The 12566-nt window shown below is 47.6% G+C and overlaps 1 long non-coding RNA gene across 1 annotated transcript in view; it reads right to left on the reverse strand.

Annotated features, from left to right (window-relative positions):
• LOC116581354 overlaps positions 1-2710 on the reverse strand; it is a 45479-nt gene extending 42769 nt beyond the window's left edge. Inside the window, exon 1 of the long non-coding RNA XR_004282024.1 lies at positions 2414-2710. This is a non-coding gene — a long non-coding RNA (uncharacterized LOC116581354). The remainder of the gene's footprint in view (positions 1-2413) is intronic.
• Positions 2711-12566: the final 9856 nt, after the last annotated feature.

The raw sequence follows: 12566 nt of genomic DNA on the forward strand, positions 1-12566 counted from the left end.
GTGCGTTGTTCACTAACCCGATAGTTCTGCCCCCCGTCACACTGCCCCTTCTCAGTCTAGGGACATTCCCACCCTTTGGGGACTCTGTCCTCTGCTTTCCTGGCCTGCCTCCATTCATTCTTTCTCTGTGCTTCCAAAACCTCGGGAAGACAAAACATGAATTACCATCCATGGCTTGGTCACTCCACTAGAAAGGGGCTCCTTGAAGGTCAGGACCATGAATAAGTCATCTTACTAATCCTTGACATGATAGCCATGAAATCGTGACTTAGTTAAGAGGAGTTGAATGACTAGAGGATCGTAATGATTCCAGACGTAGGAAAAAGTCTCCTCTGACATTCTGCATTTTTTAAAAGACGTATGTATTTATTTTAGGAAGTGGGGGAGTGGCAGAAGGCTAGGTAGAATTTCAAGGAGACTCTGTGCTAATCATGAAGCCCAATGAGGGGCTCGATTCCACAACCCTGAGATCATGACCTGAGTGGAAACCAAAGGTCCAATATTCAACTGACTGAGCCAGCTAGGTGCCTCTCCTCCAACATTCTTCAGACTCCGAAGCACTACATAATTATATGCTAATCAAAGCCTAAATTAACGAACAAAGCCATATTAAGGAATTCATAGTATTTATACCCAACCTCTCCAGGGCATGAAACGAGGCAACGCGACAGCTATCTAATTCGCCAATATTACTGCACCTTGATATTCTTTTTTCTTACCTTTGCTGCCATCCTAGTCTCAGCAACTCATCCCCATAAACTCCTTTGAAAACTCCAGAATTCACTGACATTGAACAACCAGGGAGTGGCTATATTTAATACCCATTAAACAGAAATAGCCCATTGTTGAATTGTTGAATGGGTTTTAGTTCAAGTCTTATTGGGGGGTCTACCTTGTCTGGGGCAGTCTGTACACAGTCAGGCCTCTGGCACCACTGCTGGATGCAGGGATATCCACCCCCCTCAACCCCAGCCGAGCAGCTGAACCGTTAAGTTCATGGAACTTCAAGGCCAAAGACTGGTTTCCATTCTGGTGACGTATGTTCCAAAATTTTAACACAGGTGGGATTCGAGATGAGCTTTCCTTACATTTGCCTAAGTTTTCCATTTAGAGCAAGGATTGTGCTATTCTGATTATAAATTGCACTACAGATACAGTGTAAGTTAGGACACTGTTGATCTCCTACAGTCACAGAGAGAACTGGTCACTAATTTTACCACACATGATACTATTTTACAAGGAGAAAAACACTTATTAGTAAAATGAAGGAAAATGGAATTTCAAAGCATCCTTTTTCTTTTTACTTCAGAAGCAAGAGCCAACATTTTTTAGGTGTAAGTGAGAAAGCAAACCAGAGCAGGAATATAAAATAAATCGGACCTGAATCAGACAAAGGTGCATGCCTCCGTGATTGCACACATGTTCGGTGTGGGCCACGCGTGTGGCTCGAGGGTTTTCAGCAGCCACTGTGGAAAGGGAGTCCCTAAGCAACTCCACAGTCCTGACCTCAGACAGGAACAGACCAGTTACTCTGAGAGGGACGACGTTTCCTGACTCTGGGCCCACAAGCTTCTCCTCGAGCTCGAACAGGAAGGCTGCTTTCTGCTTGGTGGTAAGTTGGGTCTTTCGGGTGGCTGAGGCTGACTGTCCAATGTCTTAGCACCACCCTTCGATTTGTGGACCCAGGGACATGTCCACTCCAGGGCAGAGCTGCCCCAGGTCTGCCTTCTCCATCATTGCTACCCCTCCCTGTCCCCTGGTGGTCCTTCTGCTGACGACGGTCCTGCCTTACTGCCTCTCCTGCCCAGTCCTCCCAATATAAGCCCACATTTGGCTACTCTCCCAGCTCCACAGCATGGACTTGGCTCCCCCCACACCATTGAGCACTTTCCCTTTGTGGTGGCTCGCCTGCAAGCTGGTCAGCCAGGCTTCAAAGTCCCTGTGCACCTGGCCCCACTTGCACGGTCTCCTGTCTTTCTCAATGGTCACCTTTTGGTGAAATCAGAGAGATCCCACAGAAGCTGCCCAGGGTAAATGGGGAGCCACCTAGAGCAGGGTCCTTCAAAGCTGATCCCTCAAGCCATCCCTCAAGCTGCTTGTTATTGGCCCATAGACAGAGGAAGACAGAAGAGGATGGCAAGCTTGTCAAAGCTTTGACGGTTTTGTCAGGAGAGCATAGGAGCCCTGGCCTCGCTCATCGTGCAAGGCAGAGACTAGTTCAGGTGCGGCTGGCTCAAGGTGAGCTGCCCACCGGTAACACACAGGAGGACCACTTATCCCCGCCTGATGGTTTGCAAATCTTTATAAAGCTGCTCCTCCACATTGGTTTGGAGGAACTATCTAGAGCCCTGGAAACCACAGCCTCTTGTCTAAGTGTAACGGCACCAGGAGGGGCTGAGTTCTTACTACTCACCAGGCTCTGTGCTAAACAAATTGGGCATGTTGTCTCATGCAATCACAGCCACTCCAGGAGGTAAGTGCTACTGTCATCGCCCTTTCATGATCAACACAAAGGAGTCCCCGAGTCGTCCTGCGGCTAACTGTGGGTCTCACAGGTGGCAGGGGCAGACCAGGGATTCAGACCCAAATCTGTCTAAATCTGAAAACCGTGTATTTACTACGGCTGCCAGAGTAGCAGGACAATGTCTGCAGGACTTCTGGAATCAGCAGGAAACCTCAGGCTGTTTTCCCTAATGAGGACCAGGGACTGGGTAGCTTTCTCCCCTACCTTAGCTCCTTCTGCTCAGCGCTTGTTACTCCTGATTTTAAAACAATTGTTCCCATGGAAACACCCCGGCGGCTTCTCTTAGCAACCAGGGCTATCTTTCCCAATTGTAACCAAGTTGGTTCAAATACAAAATTGCTTTCTTGAAAGAGTTTTCAGAGGCAAAACCAAATTGACCGACTGACCAGAGCTTAACTTTTTACACAGCTGAAGGAAATCATAGCACCATCTGAAAGCCGCTGGAAAGCAGTTCCGCCAGCCTGAACAATGGGTGAGAAAAGGAAACACCCACGTTTGCGGCCCAGGGTACCATTTCAAACCTGAAAACCAACAATAGGTGAACTCGAAAAAGTGGATTTTTCCTCTGATTGACCAAAGGCTCACAAATGGAGAGTATTTAAGGCTTTATAGACCGTATTAGTTCTCTACTGCTGCTGTGACAAATTATCACCAACTCAGGGGCTTAAAAAGGAGACCAATGTAACATCTCACAATTCTGTCCGTCAGAAGCCTGACATGGGGGCTCACCGGGCTAAGCTCAGGATGTTGGCAAGGCATGCTGCTTTCTGTAAGCTCCCGGTGGGGCGGGGGGGGGGGTTCCTTTTCTTGTCTTTTCAAGCTTCCACGAGCTGCCTGCGTCCCTTGCCTGAAGGTCCCCTTCTTCCTCAAAGCCAGCAACACGGAGCAGAGTCCTTCTCCTGACGGCTCTTCCAATTCTCTCTTCTACTTTTAAGGACACCGTTCACGAGGGGCCCTCCGCTCATCCAGGATAATCTCCTTATTAACAACTTTAATTCCATCTGTACCCTTAATTCCTCTCTGACATGTTAACTAACAAACCCACAGGTCCCAGAGATTAGGATGGGGGCGTCTCTAGGGAGCCACGGTGCTCTCTAGCAGGGCAGACAGAGCGGCCTAGGCAGGCAGGTGTTCCTGAGGAGGAAGAGAAGTGGGGGTGCAGGGAGCACTTCTGCTCTGACTCCTCCTCCTTGTGCCCAGAAGCACATACAGCCTCTCCTGGCCCTCAGCCTCATGGACCCCTCTGGCCTTCTTGGATATCCGGCAGTTGGCTGAAGTACATCCTCATGTAGGGGGAAAATGTGACCCGCAGTCTTTTCCCCAATCTCTGCCCCAAATAGCAATGATTAGTAGCCCCTAGAGCAGGGCTAGCCCACAAGGAGGTGGGGTCCGGCATTAAGGAGATGGACCCAGACAACTAGCCCTGTGTTGGGGCAAGGGCAAGGTGGGCTGCCAGGGGAGGAGGGTCCGGGAGGGGAGCATCTGGGCTCCGAGCGGCTGGCAGGTTGATGAAAGACAGCTGGGAAGGATCCTAAGCAGGCAGACGGGGTACGCACCGGCCCCGCCACACGGCTGTGGTTACCCCACGAAGACAATTCTGGAGCACGACGGCAAACACGCCCCCAGCGCGATCAGTAAGAACAAATGGAAGGACTGAACTTACCGGGAAGAAATGGCCTCCGGGCTGGCCGAAACGGCAGAGGAACGCGTCCAGTCCTTGGGGGACGGCTTGGAGGAACAGCACGAGGGAAGCCTCATGCCCTAGCAGGAGAGGGAAGAAGTACACTCCGGAAAGCGAACTCAGAACTGCAGACACACTCGTCCGGGAGCCGAAGAGCTGAGCTGCTCTCAGAGTCAGGGGTTTGGAAGAGGTGGCAGGTCCTGGGGTCTGGGGATGGACAGGCAAGGGCTCAGCAAGGAGAGGCGGGGAGGCAACAAGTGGTCGGGAGTGACCATCTGTGCACCTCGGGCAGTAACTTCAACTCCCGTACCTCGGTCCTGTCTGCGACCACAGAGCTCTCAGGTTATACGTGTTGAGGCAAGCCCAGTGTGGGGATCCCAGTGCGCAGGCTCTGCGCTCGTGTTTGTTTGTGTCTGTTTTTGTTCTTTCGTGGTAAGAATTTAACAGAAGATCTGCCCTCGTCACGGATCGGTAAGTGTCCGATCCAGTGCTGTTGCTGTAGGCACAGTGGTGCAGCCCAGAACTCCAGGATGTTCTCTTAGAACGCACTCATCGGGCAGAACTGGTGACCTAGGGGCTGGGTGATTGCCGATTGCAGAGTTTTTGTTGGTCAGTGCACTGCTTCTAGCTCTTTCCTGCACCACAGCTGTGGTTCTCAGTATACGTGTTTTCCCGGAATGAGTGGGAAGGAGGCAGGTGAGGCAGGGAGACCCATTCGGGAACAGGAAGAGCCCAGGTGAGGGGTCTGACCAGGCTTATGTGGGGGCAGCTGTAGCCTCTGGTGATCACAGCTCAAGGTCAAGCTGCAAAGTGGTCCTAAAGGCGGTCCCAAATCCCCGAGATGGTCTCCAGATGCATGAGATCAAAAGAGCCTCACCAGATCATTTGCATCTCTCCTAGAGATATTCTGGAATGTGTGGTTTTCTACAGAGAGTCAGAGGCCCGGCTGGGTGCCACTCGGAGCACTTGTTCTCACTTGTAAGGTGAGGATGACAGTCCCCTTCCTCAAAAGGGCAGGAGTGAGGACTCACTCTCTGGGACAGACATAGTAAGTGCTCCCAAAGTCTTAACCAATCATTCCCAAGAACGCGTGACTGTCTTTTTAAGTCGTTTGATTTCAAAATGCGTTTCTGTTGCTTTTAACAGTGGAACCTTTTCTCCCCCCAAAAGAACACCTTATAGGGTAAACACGGGCAGGCCTGGTTGATCTGGGGCGGCAAGGCTCAAGCTCTCCTCCCTCCCCGCAGGGCACCTGCCATTGATTCTGCAACCGAACCCCATCCACCGGCAGCTCGGAAAGGACAGTCCTTAAAATCTCATTCCTGGGGCGCCTGGGCGCTCAGTCGGTTAAAGCCTTGCCTTCAGCTCAGGTCATGATCTCAGGGTCCTGAGATTGAGCCCTGGGTCAGGCTCTCTGCTCAGCAGAGATTCTGCTTCTCCCTCTCCCACTCCCCTCTGCTTGTTCGATCTCTCTCTCTCTCTCTCCCTCAAGTAAAATCTTAAGAAAAAAAAATCTTGTTTTGGAGGCAAAATGAAAGCCTATCTCCTAAAACTTCACTGAAATCTTCTAAACATTTTTTAAAAATCATCCAACAGCTTAAAATAAATACATTCTGAGTAAATTCTTTGAAATTGTCCTTTGACAAGTTGACTATATGGTGAATTAGACCAATTGTCTGTCTGTTGGCAGATTGGTTTTTTTTGAAAACTGGAACTGAAAACTGAAACCCAGGCCCCAGATTTCTGATCCAATCTACTTTCTTCTACATAATATTTCTCAGTACTTGGTGAAAAACATACTCAGTATGTCCTTATTAGTATGGTTAACTTTGGCTTCTTTTTTCTATTTTTGGCAACTTTGTTTTTGCAAAACGCCTTCTCTCAATTTTTTCCCCACTTGCTTTCTTTAAAAAAAAAAATGCTGTGTATTTAAGATGTTAATGGACTCATTTTAATTTGCACATATTCTTGTTAATAATGAAATCTACTTAATATGAGTTAAAACTAAAAGCCTGTCAGGGTAATTCACAAATATTGAGAAACTCTGTAGCAATTCTAGGAGGATTCCCTGTTAATATTCTTAAGGACTTCCAGTGGGTATACTAAGTAGGGCTTGGTATTAGCAGAAATAGCAAACAAATTAAAATTGGACTCTCGGTAACAATTGGGAAAAATGAATATGCAGACCCTTCCGTGTGCGACTGAATCTGGTTGCACGGGTGCCTCCTACACATTTCAGAAGAACATCTTTACTGAATAACCATCGTGCTAAGTATCGCTTAAGTCTGGCGGGGAGTCACCTGACCTCACTGTATTTCTTTCAGGAATGCACAAGAGAATGGCATCAATCAAATTTAAAATAATGCAATCCTCATGGGGCATCCGGGTTAGCAACAATCTCTATATGAAGCATCTAGCAAATTTTCACGCAAGCAGTGTCATTTACAAGGAACGCACATTTTATTAAAATTCCAGCCTTGGAGACATCTTTAAACCCATTCTCTAGCCTTGGAGACGATCCTGAGGATCCATGAGAAATGTCAAAATGATCCCTGACTTCCACAGTGGATTACAACTTCAAGAACAGTGCCTATCACCGCAAGGATAAATCTCTCTTCAGGCCTAATCTCTTCGCGAATTCCATTTATGTTAGAAGAAAAACACTTTGCTATGTATTCGTACATTAAAAAAACAAAGATTTCAAGTGGAGCTTTCATACATTATCCCGCTTAATCTTCACAACAATCTTCTGCAGTCGGTATATAATCGTCACTCAGAAGAGGAACTGCCTGAAGTTCAGAGAGGCTAAATGACATTCCCAACCTCACATGGCTCATGAGAAGTAGCTAGGCATTAAATTTAAGTCTCCGGGCTCTGAGTCAACCAATAATCAATAAGAAAGCAACGAACATGCCTTACCAGTTATATACAGAGACCCTTCTCTTTTATCTTTTTTTTTTTTTCCCAGCTCTACTTCAATGTAATTGACAGGTAACATTGTGTAGGTTTAGGCAATACAACATAATGGCTTTATATATGTGTATATTGCAAAAAGATTACCATAAGCTTAATGAATATATCTATCACTTCAATGTTTTTATTTTTATTTTTTAAGATATTTATTTATTTATTTATTTATTTAAGATTTTTAGCTATTTATTTGACACAGAGAGAGGGGGGGGGAAGCAAGCTCCCTGTTGAGCAGAAACCCTGATGCGGGGCTCGATACCATGACCCTGAGACCATGACCTGAGCCAAAGGCAGGGGCTTAAACCACTGAGCCACTCAGGCACCTCTATCTATCTATCTATCTATCTATCTATCTATCTATATATTTATTTATGGTAGAGAGAGCAACAGAGAGAAAGAGAGAGAGCACAAGCAGGGGTCAGAGGGAGAAGGAGAAGGAGAAGCAGACTCCCCACTGAGCAGGGAGCCCGATGCAAGGCTCCATCCCAGGACCCTGAGATCATGACCTGAGCTGAAGGCAGACCTTAATGGGCTGAGCCTCCCAGGCCCTCCTCTCCCAAGTTTTAGTTAACAATTGTTTTGTGTGGGCAGTGAGAACTCTTAAAAGTACTCTCTTAGCAACTTGCAATGATACACTGTATCATTAACAATAATCACTGAGCTCCCCGTTACCTCCCCGGAACTAACTCATCTGTAACTGGAATTTTGAACCCTTGGACCACATTCATCCATTTCCCCTCACCCCGGGCAACCAACAGTCTGTTCTCTGTTTCTATGAGTTTGGCTTCTTTGTATTTCACAGGTACGTGAGATCCTATGGCATTTGTCCTTCTTGGATTTATTTCTTTCAGCCTAATGCCCTCACGCTTCATCTACACTGATACAAATAGCAGGAATTCCTTCTTTCTTGTGGTTTTCATAGTCTGTTATACACATATACCACCCTTTCTTCACCCAATTGTCCATGGACACTTAGTTTCCGTATCTGGGTTGTTGTGAACAGGCCGTCATGCACACTGGACTGCTGATATCTCACGGAGATGGTGACTCCATTTCCTTCAGATGTACACCCCGCAGTAGAATGGCTCGATCATACAGTAGATCTATTTGTAATTTCTGAGGAACCTAATAATGTTTTCCACAGTGGTTGCACCAATTACACTCCTACCAATGGTGCACAGGGTTCCCTTTCTCCACATCCTCACCAAAACTCTTATCTCTTGTTTTGTTTTTGTTCTTAATAATAGCGATCCCAGCAGGTGTGAGCTGATAGTTCATTCTGGCTTTGATTTGCATTTCCCTGAGGACCAGTGAGGTTGAGTATCTTTTCATGTACCCGATGGCCATTTAAATACCTTCTCTGGAAAAAAATACATTCTGGTACATGGACCCTTCTTGCCTGGCATGTCTGTGGGGAAGTGGCCACCGTGCAGACAGCCATGAACGCTGACCCATCATCTCTCGCCTGGATGGTTTCAATAACTTCCTCATGTATCTCCCTGCCCCAAACCTCAATGCTCCATTCACCCCAAGGTGCCGTAGCAATCCATGAAATGCCTCATTTTCATGCTGCACCCTTACACAGCTCCCAATTGTCCGTAAGAATAAAGTTCAGTCTTCTCAATGGGTCTCACAGAAATTTCACCATCTGTCCCCAGCCTCTCACACCTCTTAGTCCTTCCCCAGCCCCTGTAATTCCTCCAACTGATGAACCCCTCATTTCCTCCAACTGAGATGTTCTTCCTCTTTTGGGTTTAGTAAAATGATGCCAGGCCAACTCAAAGTTCTCTTTAGGAAGCCTTTCCAGATACCCCATCCATGACTTCAGGCAGAATTTGTCCTGCCCTGTTATCTGTCCTGCCCTGATCTGTTATCAGCTGTCCCACTGTTTTGTGACTAGGTCTGCTGTCCATCCCTCCAACACCCTGAGCTCTCAAATAAATCAATAATCCATTCTTCTTGTGTGTGTGTGCGCATGCCTGTGCATGTGTGTGTGTGTGTGTGTGTGTGATCTCTTGCTACCAACCCATACCCCACTGCTTGCTTTCTTACTGCGCTACAGCACAGTCAACAAGCTACCGCCCACACCAACCCTAACGCCTATATTTAGAGCATTTTGCTGGAACGCAGGGGTGTTTAACCATGCACATATTGTCTGTGGCTGCTTTGCACTATAAGGACAGAGACTGACAAGCCTGTAAAACTGAAAAATCTTTATGATTTAATCCTACAGAGCAAAGTTTCACTGATCCCCATGCTGGAAATTAGGTCAAAAGTTAAAGTCAACCTGTACATCTCAACTGAGTGGGGACACACACTCTGTGGGATGTTGGGGACAGGAGCCTCAGCACAAGTTCTGGGATGGGCTTGCTCTTGTAGATGGGACAAATCCATTCCCCTATATGGACCTCAGTCTCCCTATCTGTAAGATAATAAAGGTAGATTAGATCAATGATTTTTAAATGAGAAGCCTTCTCCTAGAAGTTGTCTACAGTAAGCCCTGTGTGTGAAGCTGATAAAGACAAAGTTATTCAGATAAAGGCTGGGTTAGAAGCCAGAGTCCTAACCCAGCCTCCCCTTGCCACACTGGGACTCCTGAAGGGTCTCATAGTCCCCTGACAACCCCAAGTATAAAGGCCACTCTCTGAGTCCCTTCTACGGTTGCTGTCTGTGATTCTGAGTCTAAGGCACCACAAAAGTTTCCAAGATTCAAAACCCAACTCTGCCTTTCAGAACTTTCTCCCTCACCAAACCGTGGCTGCGGAAGATTGGAAAGGAAATAAATAAATGAACAAACAAGCAAACATCATCAGACATTTCCTCCCATGTAGCCGGAGGAAAGCCTAAAGGGTACTCTCCTGCCTTCTGGAATGCACTGGCACTTTCTGTGATCTGTCTCGGGCATTTGAAAACACAAAAGCAGAGTGTCAGCTTTGGGGAGATGTACAACATGAGGGACTGTCACTCTAGTGACGGAGCACTCTTGGGAACAGCGCTGCTTCAAAAGGCATCTGGCGGGGAATGACATGGTGAGTTATCTGTTGCCTGAACGGGGATGATTTTGAGTGGCTGTCAAGTGCATTGGAACTACATCCAAGGGTATTTTGGTCCCTAGGTAGGGAGCTTCCAAGAAAGAGAGCTGGTCAAAGGTCCTTAAAGCCCAGAGCTCTGGAGATGGTCAGGATATCTGCACGGTCTTCCCTCAGACACTCCATGTGCCTGAGACAAGTTCTCTGGGGCTTGGGCTTCCTTCTCTGTGAAATGAGGTGGTTGCACCAGACGGTAACCGCGTGTCAGGCTTTGCATACAATAACTCAATTAATGCTCACAAACCCTCTCTCTCTGTAAGATAATCCATTTTATGAAAAACGTAGGGAATTGAGTCTTAGAGAAGTGGAGTGCACCCAACATCACTCAGATGGCCAGCAGGACACCTGGACTTCAGACTCACTGTGAGAAATATTTCATCAAGACGGGCAAGGTATGGCTCTGCAGTCAAACAGCTTCTGTGTGGATCCTGGCTTTGCCCCTGACGGGGTATGACTCTAGTTCATTGAAATACTTTCATTTCGAGTTCTTCATCAGTAAAGTGACTCTGGCAGCCCCTGTCAGCCTCACAGAGTTGTTTAGAGGATGAGATGAGGTAATTTTCATAAAACACCTGGGACATACCAAGTCATAATGGATGGTAGCTATTACCGTCTTCTGGCTAATTCCAAAAACCTGTATTATTAAGCAATCTGTGTTTGTCTCCCTATCTCAGAGCAATGATAGGATCCTTCGCAATGTCACCGACGACCTACATCAGGCCAAAGCCCGAGGGAACGGTCAGTTCTCTCTCCTCAGCCCCTCGCTCAGCTCTCAGCAGCATCGGACGGTGCTGAACACCCCTCCTTGTTCTATGTTCCTCTCGAGGCTTTGGGATGTCACCTTTTCCTGGTTCCCCTACTACCTGAGAGGTCACTCCTTCTCGGCTTCCTTAGGCAGGACCCCTCCTTACTCAGAAGCCTACAGGTAGCACATCCCCAGGCCCCTATTCTCACACTCTTCTCTTCCTACCAACACCTTTTCCGTAGGGCGCAACGGTTCTCCTGCAGCTTCGAACGGAAGGCCAGCCCGCATTTCTCTCCCCGTCGGGACCGAGCCTCCGAGCTCCGGCTGTCCTTACGCTTCCACACGGATGTCTCAACAGCATCTCGAAGGGACAATCCTAGACAGAAATGTGTTTCCCGTCTGCTCACGTCCCTGTGCTCCCACCAGCCCGTGTCAGGAAAGGGCACTGCCGTTGTGTGTCACCCACAATTGCGTGTCGGGCCACACACCTAGACATCATCTGGATTCCTCTCCTTCTCTCAAGCCCTGCATCAGGTTCATCAACAACGTCCTTCAGCTGTACCTCCAAAACATGTATTATCGAACCTGACATTTTTCACCACGCTCCGCAGCTATAAGCCTGGTCCAAACCACTACGCCCTGCCTCCTGGGTACCCGTAACAGCCTCCTCCTAAACCAAGGCAGGCTTCTTGTTGAGCATTTGAATGCAATTTAATTTGCTCCTCTGAAGTGACCAGACTTTAACCTAAAGTTTCTCTAAAAACTGTGCCCTCAAGAGCGCTCAACCTCATAGTTAAGTGGTGCCACTTTATTTTCCTATATTGAGAACAGAACAGGTAGGACTGAGTCGATTTGGTCATTTTTGCAAACTGGAGGAGAACCTGAGCCCAGCTGTCCTCACTCTGCCTCCAGTACGCGATCCTCATCAAGGGATAACGTGCTCAGCTCTTTGTGCATTTGTGGGCGCCTGTGCCTTCCCACACGATGCCTTCAGAGCAATGGGCTGCGCTGGAAGGTCTGGCCCGGGGAAAAGGAGTGAATCGGAATCAGTCAAAGATGATGAAAGGCCAGAGAAGTGGGCCCCGTGTGTCAAGCCAGGCTAACAAGAGAACGTGTCCAGGAGCGTATGGCCAACTCGGTTCTGGAAAAGATGAACAGAACGGCCGCGGGGTCCAATTACAGAGTCTGGGAGAAGAGGAACTCCCGACTTCTAGAGGGCACTCAGCCTGTGTGACACTTACTCAACAGGGATTTTTAGGATTTGCTATGAATCCTTTCAAATCTCAGTGTCAGACTATGGTTTGGATATCTCGTCCAGCCAAAAGAACCCTAAGCTTCATGCCCCATCTATGATTAGTGGTATCTCATTTTGAGACCTCTAGATGGTTGGTGAAGGTAGTCTATGAATGGTTTATTTTATTTTATTTTTAAAATTACTATTATTATTATCATCATCATTATTATTATTATTTCGGTAGGTGCCACACCCAGTGTAGGGCCTAACATAGGGCTTGATCTCATGAACGCTGAGATCAAGACCTGAGCTGAGATCAAGAG

Source organism: Mustela erminea, chromosome 20 (genome assembly GCF_009829155.1).
Source record: "Mustela erminea isolate mMusErm1 chromosome 20, mMusErm1.Pri, whole genome shotgun sequence".
Classification (NCBI taxonomy): Eukaryota; Metazoa; Chordata; class Mammalia; order Carnivora; family Mustelidae; genus Mustela; species Mustela erminea.